The sequence below is a fragment of the Urocitellus parryii genome, unplaced genomic scaffold (genome assembly GCF_045843805.1).
Source record: "Urocitellus parryii isolate mUroPar1 unplaced genomic scaffold, mUroPar1.hap1 Scaffold_107, whole genome shotgun sequence".
NCBI lineage: Eukaryota > Metazoa > Chordata > Mammalia > Rodentia > Sciuridae > Urocitellus > Urocitellus parryii.
The window spans coordinates 540,643-560,496 of NW_027551836.1; the positions used below are offsets into that span (position 1 = coordinate 540,643).

Sequence of the window (19,854 nt, forward strand, 5' to 3'; positions counted from 1 at the left end):
TCTACAGAATTGGAGATCTTTGGCAGCTTCTCTTCCAACCACATATTAATATCCAGATAAAAGAACTCAAAACACTTAACACCAGTAACAAAAAAACTCAATGAAAATTGGCAAAATAAATTAATAGGCATTTCTCAAAAGAATAAATAAAAATGGCCAAGAAATACATTTAAAAAGTTTAGTTAAAAAGGTAAATGAAAATTGAAACTACACTGAAATTTTATCTCAGTTCAGTTATAATGGCAAACATAAAGAATACAAATAATACTAGATGCTGGTGAGAATTGGGGGAGGTACACTTATATGTTGTTGGTAGAAATGCAAATAAGCACAACTCTGGAAAGCTGTATTGAGATTTGTAAAAAAAATAAAATAAATATATAAATAAATAAAAGCTAGGAATGCAGGCTGGGCTTATCCCGGCCCTCAGATCTGAGGGAAACCTAGCTTGATCCCAGCTCTCTCCTTCACTATTTTGTACAGTATCACTGAAAATAAGTACCGTTTCTTGAGACTGTGCCTCTCATCATTTAACACTGTGACCTCACTGTTTTCTGTGAACCTGGCAGGGAATAAGCAGGAATGCTGATAGAGATTCCTGAGCGTGAGGGGATGGGTCCCAAGTGCAATTAATTACTTGTTTTCTTTGATGTATTAATGTTTTTTTTTCAGTGTTAAAGTATTAAAAAAAATATTGAAAAATTGAAAAGTGTGTTAAGACCACTAAGTTATTTGTTACCTTGTGATGACAAAACAGACCTGGTTGGAAAATGAAATTGTAAAAATACTATGGTAAGAAACCTACTCCTAGGTAAGGTGTCAATTCCATTGCCATCTCTCAGTCTTTCTCCAGGAAGCCTGATTGACTGTGGGTCCCTACAACTTGGATTGTAGAGAACTTCTCTTGAGAGTCTGACCACTCCCCTTTGAAGTATAAATGCACCTGTGCAGGCTTCAGGCCCAAGAACAGATGTTTATCAAAGGTATGGTAAGAATGGCCAGTTATTCCCCTAATCTGTAAACAAGTTTCCCATTAAAAACTCTGTGCAGAATCATATATGGGGTAGACTAGAAAATTTATGAGGCTTGATAGCCAATAAATGTTGTGAGAAAGTGTGAATGGGTGCACAGAAATTGGAGTTTTGTTGTCTTTTGGGATCCTCTAGAGTACAATATAATTTGGAGTTCTTCTCCTCACTAGTGCTCCTTGCTGCTCGTTTCTCAACCAATCTTTCCCCCTATGCCCCCCCAATACTATCATTCTTAATAAAATCAGCATTTATTAAAAACTTATTCCATAATTTTTTGGAACTAAACACATCAATTACATTTTTATTTGTTTGAGAAATTCTCAGTTTAATTGGCAGTGTATATATATTTTTCCTCATTTTAAATGTTTTATTAGAGGACTTTATTATACATAATAGTGGGGTCCATTTTGACATGGGTACATGCATGGGATATAATTTGCTACATTTTATTCCCAGTACTTTTATTTTGCTTTTTTTCTCCTTCCTCTACTCCATGCCCCTTATTTGTCTTCCTTCCATTTAATTATTGTTTAATAAAATGGTGCTTTATAGATATACATGAAGGTGGAATTTACTGAGGTCTATTCATATACGTACATACATCATTTGGTCAATCTTGTACCTCAGTTCCTCCCTTTTCCATCCCTCCTCACTCCTTTGTAATTATGCTGCACCCTATTTTGCCAAGGACATGGTATGACTGGTACTGTCACTGATTTACTGACCAACATTGAAAATGTTATAAAATCAAGACTTGAGGTATTAAGTACAACTGGCATGGGAGTCTCCCTGCGAATCATCTTTATTCTGCCATGAGTTCACATGCTCCTACTTGATAATTGTTTTTAACATTTATTTTTAGTTGTAGGTGGACACACAGTATCTTTGTTTTATTTTTATGTTGTGCTGAGAATCAAACCCAGTGCCTCACACATGCTAGGTGAGTACTATACCACTGAGCCCAAAAAACCCAGTCTTAGTGGGTAATTCTTCCGATTCTATGTGTCATAGCTGACTGTGAGTACCTGGGAAAAATAATATGGACTAACTGTACTCGTAAATTTGAGATTTCAACAGACAAATGTGTATATAAATCCACGTCATTAAGTCTAAATCCATAATGAAATATGGCCAAGACTAAAATACATCTTTCTGCACAGTCTCATTTGCTATTCTGCAATGAAAAATAAGTTGACTATCTATCAGTCATATAAAAGCAATTATATTTAATTTGTTCTCTAATTCAGTTTATGATATATAGTATGAATAATTGTGATAAGCCCTTGAATTAAGTGATATATAAAAAAATTCTGATTTATTTACAGGAAGGGATAGAGGCGTTATAATAAGCATCAAAATAATGTGATCTCACTTTTTATCAGAATTATATTTCTATAAATTGGATTCATATTCTTATAACTTACATAATGTTTATAAAGTCTGTGTATCATACTAGTTCATTTATAACTTATCCAAAACAGACATGATTCTCACCAAAACAAAAATGTAGTTACTCCATTAATGTACAGAAGAACAAAGATGATTATTCAAATACTGAGATTTGAGAAAAATTAACTATATTATTTATTAAACTCTAGAAATCCTTCAAGTGGGTGCTGGAGACCAAGACAGTATGTTCTGGCAAGTGTGATGTCTGTATGTTTGTGTTTCTGGTATCATAAGTTCTGCATTTTTTATTTTTCTGCTTTGAGAGCAAACACATAGCCATATATTCCCAATAACCCAACATGTACAAGTTTAGGAAGTATTTTCTAGCAATCATCTTTAACCTAATAACAGTCAAAGTACAGATATAATACCAAAAATAAAGTCAACATTTAGAATTGGAGACAAACATAATCTTTAGTGATAAGAATCCCTTAATTTTATACTTTAAAAATAATAACAACCTGTCACAGGGGGGCAAAATTGTGACTTATGAAGTCAAGGGAGAAATAAAGAATGTCCACACGCTTCTGCCCCTTTCAATGCTTTATTCATTCAAATTACTCAATATAATTTTACTCTATAGGTTCTTAATCAAGAAAACAGAAATCCTTATTGGTAGGCACTGCAATAGACATAATCAATTCACAGCAAACAATTCTAGATTAATACTAAGAATTGCAAAGCACACTTAGTCATGAGAGGCTAGTGACAGAAATTCTCTCTGCATGCTAAATTCAAAAGTCTCAAGTCTTAGGTATTATGTCTAGCATATGCATACTCACTCAAATCACAGTGATCAGGTCTGGAACCAAGGCAGGCTTTTCCCAGCATAGAGTGGATGATCAGTTGAGGAGAGGGTCATAGGGAGATGTTAAGTCTCTCAACAAGGTCCAGACAAGGCTGTAGAATTTGAGATTGATGAGGATCACACAGAGGATCAGGAGAATGATGACAAGTGCTGGAAGTTCAGGTCCTCATCAGGCTCTCCAGCTCAAGTGCACCCTTGTTTTTATTGGCTGAATCCCTGTCCATTAGCTCTATATTTTACACTATATTTTGAGGCTTTTTGACCTTCCCCTAGCAATCCTTATCAGCTACCACTGGATTTCTCCATGGCATCCCTTATCCTGGGGTCAGAAACATCTGGTCTGGTTGTCATTAAAACATCTGTCAAATTCTGATAAATGGTCTCACTTTTTATTGTTCCCAGCTTCTCTTAAATCCTAAATATCTTAATTTTCTAGTGAATCTGTTAGGAATTATCTGCCACAGCAGCTCAACTAAGGTGTGTCTATATAGTACTCCAAAGTTTTTAAGCACACAGCAAAGTCTTAACCCTAAATTTAAGAATACTTATAACAATTTTGCAAGAATCATTAGGTTGTTACAACCAATATATGTCAAAATGTTAGCATCAAATGGAAGGCAGAAGTAATTTTCAATCAATGTCATAAAATGGTATTTTCAGTTTCCCAGTCTGTTTCTCAGGAAATCCAGGTGGGTGTTAACACAGATAACTGGGTCCAACAATATCCAAGTGTGCTGTAAAGTGCAGGTGTTATTCATATATGTTACATCCACTTCTCCTTATTCAGAGGTGACTGCAGAGTGGTCCCATAGCCATCTAATATTACCTACATGTGTTTTAAGTTCTTTGTGTCTTGTTTTAATTTTTTTATTCCATTTAGCATGCATATTAAAAATTTTAAGGCTATCATGAATATGCATATTAGCAGTGCATAGTGGAGAATTTCTTTTATGTCCTGGAACCATTTTGGAATGTGCCAGCATACTGTGTCAAACTTGAGGAGCTTATAGAGTTAATCTGCCCAAGAGCATCATAATCTATTGACTACATTATGTTTGTATGATAAATAATCTGTTTTTATTACATGTACTACTGGTGAGACAATGTGATTTCTGTTATTAAGGTGTGCTATATCCAATATTATTTGGGCATCCTGTCTTTGTAGTTGTTGTATAATATGTTAAGTCTGGTTTTGAAGTTGCTTCATACATTCCAATTGTATGTCTGGTTTATCCTCTAATTTTCTTCAAATACCATATTAGTTTGTAATGTGTGTTTTATCTGTATCTGTTGATTTGAGAAAGCTGTTATACATTTACCTGATTTAGTGTATAATGTCAACTTCCATGTGCTTCATGGGTTGTTTTACATTTACCAAAACATATATTGGTGTCAGAATATTCAGAGTAATAATAATAATAATCCTCACTGTGGGAGTTGCTGTCAGATGTGTTTTGTGTGGTTGTAATTGTTTGTGTTTAGGGTATATGTGTTTACATGGATAGTTATGCTAAAGGTATTAGGTGAACAGACAGCAAAAAGATTATTTCTGAATCGTATTACTTCTTCACAATTATAGTGACCTTAGATACATGTAACTCATGATGGTTTATATGATGGTTTATGTATAGGTAAGTTAATGTGTCAATTGGTATCACTGAAACTTCCAGTAAAATTGTTCCATTGAGGCTAATTTCTGATATTAGTGGTTTTATGTGTTTATTTATTTCATTCTCTTATCCATTTTCTGTATAAAAGCATCATAATATTCTTTATGGGCTGTTAGTGTCTGAACTATAGTTCACCTCTGTAGTTCAGCTTGATGTATGATATCTGTGATTGTATATAAAGATCTGGAAATTATTTTTAGTCCATGAATTTCTGTCTCTAATGTGTTCCAGGACTGTAATTCTAACATCCATGTCCTCTATGTTTTGCACTAAAGATTTATTCTAATGCTATAGCTGTCCAGCTATAGCTATCTATTCTAAAATCTCCCTTGTTTTTCTAATGTGTTGTCTTTGTATTGTTGGAATATGCATTTCTTTTTTTATGGCATCTCCTATATAGCTCCTTAGCATATAGTGTTGTGTCAATAGTTAATGTTATCCTCTGAATTATGGGATTTACAATTATTTGTGAAGGAATTTGTATATTTGGTATTACATAAGGTGATTGTTGTTAGCCTTGGACTTTCTCTATAGAATTTCATTCATGATGGGTAATGTGCTGTAAATAGTTTATGTGTGGCATTAATACCTCTTCTATCAATTATACATGGTTGGTGTTGGTCCCTGATGTAACATCTTTCAGAGGACATGGATAATACAAATAAATACATGTTCCTGTTTCTGCCATGATCTTTTAGCAATTAAAGTTCTTTTTAAACAGAGCTGTTGAGCCACAAAATAATTTTGACTTAATTCCCATGGCTTATTCCATTTTTGTAGTAGCATGTAGAAATCGTAGAGCATATTATGATCTACTCTATATATTTTGATACTCAATCAAAATTCATGCCTGCTGTTTCCACCATGATTAAGGCCTTTTGTCTGCTGCTTTTATCTTATACCTGGGGTAGAAGTAGGTGTATTGAATTTTACATTGACTCCAGTGCAGCAATCCTATCAGTATGTCTGGTGTTACATAATCATCTATCCATACAGCACTACTTATGTTAAGTTTAGGGTCTTATCCTTTATCTGGTTATGGTATTATGTATATTTGGTTGTCTGTTTTTATATATAAGGAAATTTCAAAGTCTAATCTGTTGTCCATGTGTATTGCACCTACTTGGTCACCCAAAAAGAATACAGATAATATGGATGTACATTTGTTGTCATCTATACTATGAGATGTATTCATAAATCTTGTTACTCTCATTAGTTCTTATAGAGACATGACCAACATTTTGTTATATGTCTGGGTTTCTGTTTGGAGATCATATTGTGGACTATATGGTGTTATGAATGATGCAATAGGAAGTGCTCTATAGTCAAATAATGCCACTAGACTCTTTTCTAGAAGTATGAAATGTGGCTTAGTTGAGTTCCAATGTGTCACACTGTGTGTTCATGTGTGTTTCCAATTCCATGAAACATTATAAGTGTTCTCCTATTGTATGGTTTATTAAGTTGAATTTTATTCATGCTGATTCTAGTGTATAGTTTTCCTTCTTATTGTTGCAAGATATGATTTATTAGTATAATGAGTGAAATTATTGAAATGTGTGAAGGTGGTATTTTCTGCTATTTTTTCTTGAGAATTTATATTTGGTGTCAATAGCTTCAAGCACATCTCCAACGTTGTTTGTTTTTATGTTCCTATACATAGTTAATTTTTTATGATGGTAGTTAATGCAAGAGTATTCTAAGAATGCTTGTGAGGTTTCTCTTGTATAAGGTTGTACACCAGGGGTTCCTGAGTGTAGAAATTGTGCAGTGTACTTGTCAATGAACATTGTTTTGAAGCAGAGGTATTTCCAATGTAGGCTGTGACAAATGAAAGATGCATATTATAATCATTAGAGGTAAAAAGTCAAGCCTCTCCAAGTTCAAGGTGATCCACTGGTAACTTACCTGCCTGCTAGACTAAAAAATCAGTACTCTTCAATGAAGACAACAGAATATAATATTTCTACAATGTAGTATCCACAATATTCAGTATGCAGTTAAAGTTTATTGGCTATGAAAAGAAACAGGAAAATGTGATTCAGAGTCAAAGAGAAAAATCATTTAATTGAAAGTGGTTCCCAAATGAGTCAAATGTTGGAATTCAGAAAAGCATTAGGATTAGGGACAGGGATGTAGTTCAGTGGTAGTGCACTTGGTCCTGGGTTCTATCTCTAGCACTGGGGGAAAAAAAAGAAAGAAAAGAATTTTAAAGCTGCTATTATAACTACATTCAAAGAGTTAAAGGAAATGAACAAATGAAATGGAAATGTCTTTCTTTCTCTTTCTCCTGTGTGAGTGTGCATGTATGTGTGCGTGCGCGCACACTCACACACACACACACACACACACAATCTAAAATGAAAAAAATCACTGGATAGGCCTTATAGAAGAAGTAAGAATTGGTGAATTTAATGAAGGACAATATAAGTTATACAACACGTAGAATATAAGGATAAAAATACAAACAATGAAAAGAACTTCAGTAACCCATAGAATAATATCAAACAGCATAATAACATACACATTTACAAAAGTCCCAAACAGAGAAAAAAGAGATAAAATAGGGCAGAAAGGGTATTTTAACATTGACTGTAAATTGCTCAAATTTGATCAAAAACTTACCAATCAATTTATAGGTCCTAGAAATTCAGCAGACCTAAGCAGGATAAATGTAGAAAATCATATCCAGAAACATCAGTCAAATTTCTGAAAACCAAAGATAAATAGAAAATCTTCAAGGCACCCAGAGGGGAAAAAAAGGGATGCAATACATGCAGGGGAATGTCCATAAGAATTACTGCTTACCTTTAATCAGAAGCATGGAATGACAATGAATGACATTCTTAAAGGGCTGGCAGAAAAATAACTGCCAACCAAGAATCCTACATCTAATTAAACCATTCCTCAAACCCAAAAGTGAAATAAAGACATTTTCAGATAAGCAGAATCTGAAAGTATATGTTGTAAAGAAACCCTCACTATAAAAAATGCTATGTGAACTTCTTTAGGCAGTTCTTCAGGAAACAATCTAGTTGGACATTTGGCACAATAGGGAAAAAAATGAACAGTCTCAGAAATGTTAAAACTGGGTATAGGGCCTGGGGTGGTGGCTCAGTGGTAGAGCACTCACCAAGCACTTGCAAGGCCCTGGATTCAATTCTCAGCATCACATAAAATGAATGAATAAATAAAATAAGGGTATTGTGTCCATCTACAACTAAAAAAATAAATATTATAAAAAACTAGGTATATACAAAACACTGAATTTTTTTCTCTTTTCATGGAAAGATGACAGATTGTTTAAAGTAAAATTGATAAAATTGTATTGTGGGCCTGTTATGGTTTAGATATGAGGTGTACCCCCCAAAGATCATGTATGAGCCAATGCAAGAACATTTAGTAGTGAAATGGTTAGAGTATTAAAGTTGTAACCTAATCAGGGGATTGATCCACTGATATGGATTAACTGGGAGGTAATAGGCAAGTGGGGTGTGGCTGGCAGAGGTAGGTCACTGGGGCATGGCTTTGGGGTTTATATTTTGTTCTTGGTGAGCAAAGCCCTCTCTATGTGCTTCCAGATTACAATGTCTTGAGCTGATTTCTTCTGCCATGCCCTTTGTCCATGATGTTCTGCATCACCTTGGGCCAGAGCTATGGAGTTGGCCATCTATGGTCTGAGACATCTGAAACTGTGACCCATCACCAAATAAATTTTCCATTCTTTATGCTATTCCTGTTAGGTATTTTGGTCTCAGCATCAAAAAAGCTAGCTAAAACAGGATCTTATAATGTATATACACATAAAGTATATTCAAATATTAGCCTAAAGGTGAGAGAGAAAATGGAATTGAACTGTTGCAAACTTACATTTTAGGTGAAGTAGTACAATATTAACACTAATTATCCCATAGTAAGTTAAATATGCATATTGTAATCATTAGAACAAAAACCCAATAGAAGAATGATATTAAATACTAAAAATTATTCAATTAATAAGAGAGGATGGGAGAGATGGAGGAATGAGAAACAGAATAACGGAAAACTGACCCATAAAAGGCAACATGGAATGAAGAAAACGTATGCTAAGCCAAACACAAAAGAGTTCTATGTACAAAAATATTCGAGATCAGTCAAAACTAATCTATGGTGATAGACATCAGAACAGTGGTTTCTTATGAGGAGTAGGGACCGACTGCCTGCCTAAAGAGGCAGGAAAGAATTTTCTGGAGTGATGGAAACTGATATCTTAATTGGGGTAGTGGATTATACAAGAGTATAAAATTTATAAAAATGAGCATACATTTATAAAAACGCACAGAATTATGCGTTTAAAATTTTTGCATTTCACTGCGTTTACATTTTTAAACGCTTCAAATCATTTGTGGAGCCTCCAGTTATAGACTTTTATCAACAGAGGGCTCTCCGAACCCATAAAACACAATCTGGGGCCCCAGATACTTTGGGATGCAAATCAGATAAGCTCCCGGCTCATCAGTCTCCATGGTGGATCGCGCAGCTCCCCATTTGCTCCCCCTCCACATCCCACCTTCCCACCCGCGTCTTCACCAGCTCGTCCATTTCACCTGGCCACACGCTGCTTTCCGGCTGATAAGCAGCCCATACCTAATGGCAACAATATTTTCCGCTGCACCTATATGGAATACAGATTCGGCTGGAGCTGGCCTGTGCTGCCTGGAGGTGTTCCTATTCCCCCTAAGGTTCTCTACTGATATGATCGCTTTTAAATTGTTAGTAGGAACGTAATGGAAACTTCCACACTGTTCTCAACATCTTTATTTTGCCCTTCTTACCTCGCCTTGGTATCTGTGACATATTCCCAGGCAAAGGCTGCAGCCCGGGGGTGTAGGGGGAATGGCAGCACCAGAGAGGACAAGAAAGATTTTTTCCCCCAGGAAAGTGGGGTGGGGGGCGTTGCCCAGAGTTCCAGTACCCCCAATTTTTCTCTTCCTGCCCCCTCCTGCCTCACCCATATCTCAGAACCAAGCCCCCGACTGGAAAGCCCTAGAAGTCCTTTGCTCCCTCACCTACCTCCAGACCCGGTCTCTCCTGGGAGCTTGGGGATGCCATTACACCTCACGTGATCCCAGCGCTGGGCTGGTCCTTCAGGAGGTGTCTCTCAGGGTGTTAATTAAAGGTCACAACAAAATAGACCTGCTGGCTCACCAGAAGAAATGTCCTCCAGAGAAATTAAAAATGACACCCCAGAGCAGCCACGTGTGGAGCCTGACACATGCCGGCTTCCTGCGCCTCTGGGCACTGTGTGAGGGGCGGGTGGAGGGGGAGCGGTTATAGGGGAGGGGGCGTTGACTGGGTGCTCTGGAAACCCCACAGATCCCGGATGTGGGAAGAAAAGCGTGGAAGTCGGGTGAGGGGACCGACCCCGGGCAAGGAGAGGCCAAGGCCACTTCGGGCCACGCCTCCTCTTCAGGCCCGCGCGGTACGGGTGCTCCTGAGCAGCACAGCGAATCCCTCAGTTTCCCTTGCTCTCCAGCACCCCGCTAGGTCCTCGGCTCACCATGGCCGGTTTAGTACTTCACAGATTAGGGTGCAGCCGGCGGGCGGGGCCGAAGGTCCCCAGTCCTCTGGCTGTGGTTCCGAGGGAGGCTCCCTGGCTTGTCCTGGGGTGGTAGGGCAATTCTAGACAAGGTTTGCTGGGCAGGTCTTGGAGAACAAAGGGCGGGGAGAGGACCCGGCATGTTTGCGGACTGTTTGTGACTCAATCCGTTTTACACAGAGTTTCAAAGGCAGACCTGCAAGCCTTACCAGGAAGAGAAAGAACTTGGGCGGGGGAAGGCTCAGGCGCAGCATTTCCATCCAACCATGCTCGCTCAGCGCTTCTCCTCAGCTCCAGGCTCCGCAGCGTTGTTTCATTAGAGCCCTGGACACAGGCCACTCGCCAGTAACTTCTCGGTCAGCAGCCGGGCCCTCAGCCTCGCAAAATCAGGCAGGAGCGCCACACCTTAAAATGGATCCCGGCCTGCGCTGCAGTCTCCAACCGGGCAAGAAATACGGGGTAAGTTGTGACGGGTTCAGACGCCTTACCAGACCCATCTCTGCCGGGGTTCTTTCCTTCTCCGGAAAGGGTGGCTCTGGCAGAGTTATCCCCAGGAGCCAGCGGCCAGCGCGCCGGATCTGAGCTCTCCTCGCGCTGCAGGGACATCTCTGCTGTGTGCGGAGGCGAGTCTGTTGCGAGGACACCCGCACACTCACTTCAATCTCAGATTTTTTTCAGTCCGTTTAATCCTTTATTTTCCCTGGACCCATAACTTTTGCCTTATTCCTGGACTTCTAGGCAGATTTAAGCCGTAAAACATGTTTCCCATGAATTCTCTGCCTTTGGTAGAACGGATCCTTTCCCAGAATCTAGGAGATCTCTTCATTTTACCGGCAGGATCTGGTGGGCTGTTCCCCGAATGAATAAAAACCCATAAGTCACAGGACCCTCAGAATAGAGTCTGCTAGCATCTTGTAACTGGGTTCTTTCTGAGTGGTGGGTGCCAGGTCCAAAAGCACTGGGGCGCTGAATCTGTGGGTACCCCCTGCAGAAACCGTTGAAAAACCCTTCAAGTAAACCTTTCTCCTGACCTCAGGCACCCAGAAACCGGCACCCAGAAACCGGAGCAGAAGTCAGGGAGGCGGGGAATCAACTTAGGACAATTAACGAGATAGATGGAGAGCAACTTAGCTGCAGGGCTTGCAGCAGCCCGGAACCAGAGCCCATGGGCTTTCAGCCAGGCCTCAGTGGCATGCGGATGCCCCGGCGGGTGGGCAAAACGGCGCCCCCAGGCCGGCCCAGCTCCAGAGAGCGGGAGTCCACTGCTTCTCGGCCCCTGACACCCTGCAGGTGAATGAGGTCTGCTCGCCCACCAAGCCCGTGGCTCCCTTCTCCCCTGAGAGCTGGTACAGGAAAGCATAGGAGGAATCGCTCTGGGAGCTGGCCTACCCCTGTGGGCGCAGGCTCGGCGCCAGGCTCGTTGGGACCCCGTTCCCCGGCTCGGGCACTTCGTCCCCGAGCTCCTTCACCGGATCCCCGGTCCCGCCTCTCCGGGCATCAGCACTAGCTCGCCGGGCTCCCTGGGCGGCTCGCCGGGCTTTGGCACCTGTTCCCCGGGCGCTGGCAGCGGCGGCGGCTCCTCCCCCGGCTGGGACCTCAGCGTCTGGTGCTAGAACTGCAACGCCAGCCTGGTGGAGCTGAAGAGGCAGGCTCTCAAGGTGCTCCTCCCGGGGGCCCTTCCCGGGCAAGGTGAGCGGCGCGACAGGACAGCCAGGAGGGCGACCCAGGATGGGGGATGTCCCGGGAGGGCAGTGGCCAGGACAACTACGGGGAGTAGTAGCTGCCCCACCCATCGTGAACCTGAGCAGCGCCGCCACCTGAGGGGTCTTGGCTATTTAGGGGGCTGCTTTACACACTATGGGGCGCAGATGGCGGCCCTGGGGAGGACCCTTACCTAGGCCCCATGGGGCAGGGGAACTAGCTCAGGAGTGTGTTGGCGCACCCGCAGCTTCAGGCCTCATGGTCCACCCGGGATGCCCCAGGTGGATGCCCCAGGTGGTTTGTCTGGCTGTGCCGCCACTCGGGACTCCAGACTGCTTATGAAATCTTTCTTCCCATCCCCACATGGGATCCTTTACAAGAATGTCAATGGGAGCAGTAACAGCAAGCTGATATTTGGGTGTTGTCGTTTCCCATCGCATATTTGTGGTTCTTCCTCCCCAGGATTACAGAAACAGAAACACATTCAAAGGCCAGCCCTTTTTCTGCCTCTGTGTGTGTGTGTGTGTGTGTGTGTGTGTGTGTGTGTGTATCTGAGGAAGATTAAGAAGAGGTGGATAGCTCCTAAGAGCAGTACCACATCCTGGCCTACTATTGCGCTAAGGCACATTGGTTCTTCCATAGCAACCCTGCTGCTTTGTGTGACCTGCAGGGGAGCCCCCCAGAGTGTAACACAATGCAATTGTATTTGCATTGTTGGGTCCAAGTACTATCAAATGATAATATTTACTTTTCCACTTCAAAGAGTTTTTATCAGTAGTTAGAGAGAAATATCAAGAAAACGGTGGGTTGCTGTGGAGGTTTCTGTCACCCTTCAATGACATTTTCTGGTTTATATTTCCATGAAATGAAATATTGTGATTTCGAGTAGTGGAGTTTAGGAATAACTGCATCTGCTTGCCTCATCTGTTTACCCAAACAACACTTTGATGTTTTTATATACAAGGGTTAAATTAAACAAATCCCCACAGACTGTTATAAAATTCAAAATATGGAAAATTCACCACCAGAATTGGTCTTCTGAATCCATAACCTTTCTCAAGAATAATTAACTCATGGATTGTTGTAAGTTTGCCATTTTTATAGGTTGTTAATAAATCTTCCAGGACACTCTAAGAATAAATCCCAGGAAGTCTGAAAACTTATTTCACCTTTGCATTGCTAGACCCTCCAATATAACACCATTTTTTCACTCACAGATTTATTTGCTCTTATGATGATTTGCCAATATTCATTGATTTCCTTTCCCATTGAATGCAAAGTGTCAGGAACAGCAGAGAAAATGACAGAAACATACAGTCCTTGTTTATATAGAGATTGTATTCTAATGGAGGATACAGACATTAACTACAAGTTGCAGTTCATAATTTATTTATTCACTTGTGTTGAGTGCTAGGAAGGAGGGAGTGTGGCATTCTGTGAGGTTATGTAATGGGACTAGACCATCTGATAAAGATTTAAAGAACCTTGGTCTTGGTTCTTGAAGACATATAGCATTTGATATTTGGCAATCTTAGTGAGTTGCAGCCTACCAAATTATTTTAGAATATTCTAGAGAACCCATTCTTATAATAAATTCTTTGTGTTGTAGTTTGAGTGCTCTTCAGTCGCAAAAGTAAATCAAAACAGATTCTTTTCATAACAATGGAAGAGGGGAAGGAAAACTTACATGAAGAAGAAACAAACATTGAAACTTAAATGCATCCATTATGATTTGTGAGGTCATGTGACAAATTGGATTTTTGTTTTTGATGAAACTTCCTGGAAATGTCATTCAGTGTTAAAGGAGGTAGCTCAATATATTTGCCAACTTTATTGATGTTGGGAAACTGATAATATTGTCAGAGCAAGGTGATAGCTCCAGAAGCAGCATTGGATGGGCTGAACCTCAGTGCTGCACACTGTCTCACAGTGATCCAGGCATGCATCTAGGGAAGAGCTGTCATCACAGGGGTAGTCATCAGGATCACTATGAGTGCATATATGAGTATAACACAACCATAGTTGCCTGAGTTTAGATGTGAAGTAGCTCAGTGAAGCATGACATTAGATACAAGGGATGTAGCCAGTAATGAGGGTGCTTTTGGTTAAGCTCATGATTAGTAATGAGATATGGGACCTCAATTTTAACTACCAATATTTTATTATGTCTCTAGGAATAATAATTTTAGGTGTGTGTGTGTGTGTGTGTGTGTGTGTGTGTGTGTGTGTGTGTAAGTATTTCTACTTTCTCATTAGGTCCAATTTCCATTATACCTTTTAATGTTCACAACTTTTTTTAGGACACTGGGGATTTAACTCCACCACTGAGCTACATCCCCAGTCTTATTTTGCAATTTATTTAGAGATAGGGTCTCACTGAGTTGCCTAGCACCTCACTTTTGCTGAGGCTGGCTTTGAATTTGTGATCCTCCTGCCTCAGTCTCCCCAGCAGCTGGGATTACAGAAGTGTGCCACCTCTTGTGGCTATTCATAACATTTTAATAAAACAATTGCCATGTTCTGGGAACCATGAATGGTGGGCAATAAATCCTCATGGGCAGGATTTATGAGCAAACTGTGGACCTCTGAAGCCCTCAGGCACCAAAGGAGTTAAGTTTCATTAGAACAAAGAGATGTCATTGTACTCCAGCAAGTAATTCACCCTGGAGATTTAGAGGCTGGAAGATAAAGATATGTTTTTGAGCGATATTAGTAAAAATAATCTTTGTAATTTGCTTAAGATACTTAAATGTATTTGGGGAATATATTCCTTAATAGAGTATTAAATTCTGCTAGTTATCATTACAAGTCTCATAGGTAAGTAGTTAAACATTAAAGGCAGAATAGTATACCCAGGAGCCCTATTATTTTAGGATGGATTTGGCTATGGTTCTTTCTCCACCACTGGTTTATTTTCTGACATTGAATAAATCAGTTTTCCTCTCTATTTTTTAACTTTCCCATTACATTTCTAATAAAAAAGATTCAAACTGTTAGAATGTTGTAAGAATTATCCAAGGTAAAGCTCAAAAAGTACTTCCATTCTTCAGTGTAAACTGTGCTGGTTGATATTTATTAACTAGAAACGATTTTGTTAGATTCATGTTATAGAATTTATTTCCTAAAAAAATTAGCAACTTTCAGGTTCTAATTTCATTAGTATATTTCCCAAATATCACACTGCCATATTAATTCTCACACTATGTCAATTTGTAGGTAGCAAGCCCTGATCCCTTAGTTTTATCTTTGGGATAGTTGGGTAAGGAGAGGAGATGAGGTTATGGAAGGTCCCTGCAGGGTATCTGGTTGGTCCCTCAAATTATTAAATTGCTATGGTGATCTGAGAGTTACTGCTCTACTCTGAGCACTATTAGGAATTATGTGGCCCCATGGATGACAGGGTTTCATGATAGAAGGTGACATGACTTGGATGTTACTGGGTAGCGAGGTTGGTGGTGATGGTGCTGACTGAGACTGAAAATGGTGATGATAGGAGACCCAGATCTGGATAGAGCACAGAGAGGAGGATGATAATGGATTTGAGTTCATATGGATGGAATTTGAGTTTTCTGGAAAGAAATGGAAAATGGAGGAAGATTTGATCTTAAAACAGTTTGTTGTTGGCTATTTCAAGATTCTGCAATGTTGAAATGACAAGGGTGAGCTCACATAACTGTTTAATGATTCTCTGAATTCATCTTTCCAATAGCAATTTACCTGAGTAAGGAGAGATTTGTGCCTGTTGGCAGATTGTAAAACATTTGTACTGACTTTTATTACCTTAGTCTATAAAAAGGGCATACTCAGTTTATATCATTTCTCTTCTAGTGCTGGTAAGTGGTAGTGGTCAGATAAAACAAAAGAATGTGGATGTGTGCTAGGAGCCACAGCAAAAATATTGATACAGGCACCTTTGGGTTTAGTGACTGCCAGCCAGCCATTCAGATTATGATTATGTTAAGTTACATTATGGTAATTGTCTCCTGCTGTTTACCTGGGCCAGTTTCGGGACTCAGGTTACTCATGTCACTCTTGTAATGGGAGAGTTCCCATTGGTTGGGAAAGGATGGTAGGAGGGTGTTCCGGGGGAAGTGGAGCCCCCCCCCTCAGGTAGAACACACGTGGTGGACCCACTTGTTAGGGGACACACACGGCCTCTCACAAAAGAAAACTTTGTCTCAGTTTGACTGGCTTGTGTTTTTGTGCCCAACCGGGTTGCAAGATTGCAAGCCGGGCGTGCACTGACAGCCCAGCAGGGAAGCGCTCAGCAGGGGTGCGGCAGGCAGTGCTCGGCAACAGCAGCGGCAAGAGCGGAGCTCAGCTAGCCTGCTCGACCCGGGGCCAAGCAGCCTGCAGCAGATGTGTTAAGTGTTGGGTTTCTAAGTGAGGACAGTTATTTTACCCACTACAGTGTTCCACTGTGTAAATATAAAATTATTTAATGTCCAGTGGTGAGAGTGTCTTTTCTGCTTTCTGGATGATGGTTAAGACACCAAGCCAGAAGAGGCCAAGGAATGAGTTTCTTATTTTTGAGTTAGCTCAGATCATTCTATTATTGGGTGATAGAACTTTTGAAATGACTGTGTAAGTTCTGCAAAACATCAGTCCAAAGAAATTCCATAAAGTACAAAGAAATGTTTCAGGTTGGCCAAAGGTTATCAGGCATCTGTTCATTTCTATATCAATAAAAGAAAATCTTCTTTTATATAGAGAAGGTCCAGAACTATGTTCCTTTTGCAGCCAAATATTCTGAGCCCATTTATGCCCCAGAAATATGAGCAAGATTAGCCAGACACCCTGAGAAGGGAAGCCAGGAATCACAGAGATGAAAGAAAGGAATGTGTCCTAGGGGTTAAAAACACCAAACATGGACTCTAAATAGCCAGGGCCCAGAGAAGTCTAGACTTGGGGAGATATAAATACATATTTCTGCATTTTACTGGCTCCAAAAGAGGGGTATGGAAAATAACCCTATGTATAAGGTCCCCTCAAAGCCATCATAAACACTTTATAAATAGAAAAAGTAGAGATTGCATTTTAAGTATTCATTAATCATAAAGGAATTATAGTTGAAATCTCCTTCTAAGAAAACATGGTTATTTTCTAAAAGCTTCATTAGAATTTCTCATTTTGGAAGTACTGTAGACAGAGGAGTAGTTATTTGATAACATCAATAATGAAAACGTCCTGCAGCATTTATCGTGAAATAATTTCTGAAACATTGTAGGAGTTTATAACAACATTCCCAGTACAGCCATGAGAGTTGTAATTTCTTCTTTAAGGCTTAGCAAGCTATGGAATAATGACATTTCATTCTCCTAGACTTTTAATTGTGGAAACAACATGGTCAGTTTTTGTAGTAACTTAATTCACTTTGCAAAAATCCCTGGCCTATAATCAATTCTTCCACACTCATTGTAGATAGGATTATTGCCTTAGATATGGGACTTTTAAGGGGCTGAGGCTGGTAGTTTGTTAGCATTTGGAAGGATTTAGTCAATTAAAATTTAGTCCACCCCTCAGTTGCTGTTTGGCATCATATCATAATTTGTGCTATTAATCAGCTAATAATGTGATGGTAATAATGATGGTTACGAATGGCTAACACTTATTGACATTATGTGTTGGGTGCTGTACCAAGACACACAATCTCACATAGCAAAGAGATGAGCATGATATCTTTTCCTCACCCTGGAATTCCAGAGGCTTGAGATAATTATTTAGGTCACAAAAAGAAGGAAAAAGTTAGATAAGGAACATAAATCCAAGCATGCTTTGTCTCCCAAATCTTTTGGGGGGTCACTGTTAATGCAGTATAAGTGATTCCAAGACCCCTGCCTGAGAAGGTTATAATTATCTGGGCTCACGGATGGTAATTTCACTTTTGGGGGGCAGAGAGGTTGGGGAAAATATGCAAGAGTGTCAAGACTGAATTGACTAGATTCTCTTGGCTTGTGGTGGGGGTGGGAAGGGAACTTCCTTGTTTCTGAATGCATTCAGCTGAGATGCTGTTGTCAGTACTTTTCCAACAGAAAACCCTGCCTGAGGGCCCTGTCCTGACCTTCTGAGAGGAAGAGCCCTGCAGCTGAACATTCAGTGGTACTTCAGCAGGACTGCTGGACTTCTAGGCTGTTCTGTCTTTGAAAAGATTGTAAATTGGTCAGTGTGTGTGAGGGTCCCCTGTCTCTTTTCAGGAATACAAAACTAAGCCACTTTCAAGTCACAAGCTTCATAAGCATCTTTTCTTTCCTTTTTGAAAACTTTCTCTATTTTCTTACTATGACAAAGGAACATTGTTTAGACTGGTTTCTCAATTGACCTTTCATACTTATATGCACCAATCTGAAATATCTAAGTTTACTTGTATAGGTACAAAAAGATCCCTAAATTACTCTTGGGATAATTATCAGAATACCAGATTAGTTTGTATTTATCATCCTGTTTTGCCTTTGGACCTGATCTGGAACTCATCTGAGAAAATTGGATTTTGAATCATGGCTAAAAGTGGGTCTGTCCACTATTTCTAGGTATGATAGGAATTTACCATGCTTGCTTTCTTATATGGAGTGGCCTTTTTAGTATTTAGATTTCTGATCCATTGGGAGATTATTTGGAGGTATCACAAAGGTAGAGATCAATTTTATCTTTTTCTAAATATGTATCCATTGCCCCCAAACCCTTTATTAATACATCCATCTTTCCCCTATTGAGATTTAAGATTCCACCATTATCATAAAACAAAATTCCAGTTATATTTGGATCTTTTACTGGATTTTCTATTCTGTTTATTTGTTGGTCTCCTTGTGCACCAATTCCATACCATTTTAGAAACTTTATAGCACCTTTTAATGTTTGGTAGGACTAGCTCTCTCTGACCCAAACAATCCCCTACTTCTCTAGGAATCATTGGTTATTCTTCCTGATTATTTTCCCTTATGAACTTTAGAATAAACTTGCCTAACTCCAGAAAAAAAAAATTTCACTGGGACCATGTTACACTTGCATGTTAATCTGGGGAGATAGTTGGCTTCTTTATGATGCTGAGACTTTCCCAAGAACCTGAAATGGCTTTCTTTTCAACAATTTTACATTTCAACAATTCCTAAGAGTTTCCTCATGTAGGTTTTGCACATTTCTCCTCAAATTTCTTAGGTGTTATCTTTTGTTACTATTATGAATGAAGTCTTTACCTCCATTATCTCTTCTAAGTGATAGTTATATTCATGAGGAATACTGATTTACATATTAGTATAATCCTAATGCTTTATTAAATTCTACTAACACGTTCATTTAAAAAAATTAATACTCATGAGTATAAAAAATGATGTTCAAATATAGATGTCGTAACTCTCTTTGTTGGATGTATGTCTGTTTTATCTTGATTATTATATTGGTTAATATTTCTAACATGATATTAAATAGTAGTGTCTATAGTTTTTTCCTGACTTAATGTAAGATTTTGGCTTTCGGTCTGAGATCTACCTACAGTTATACAAGTTAAGGCAGTATCTATCAATTACTATTTTATTTAGGATAGCTGTTGTTTCCCAAGTATCTTTTCAGTATTTAGAGAGATAATCATGTGAATTTTTTCTTTACATCTATTAATATTTAAAA

General features: G+C 39.4%; 1 pseudogene; it reads right to left on the bottom strand.

Annotated features, from left to right (window-relative positions):
• The window catches only part of LOC144251559 (ankyrin repeat domain-containing protein 60-like), a 35,843-nt pseudogene extending 25,794 nt beyond the window's left edge, over positions 1 to 10,049 (bottom strand).
• Between the last annotated feature and the right edge of the window lie 9,805 nt (positions 10,050 to 19,854).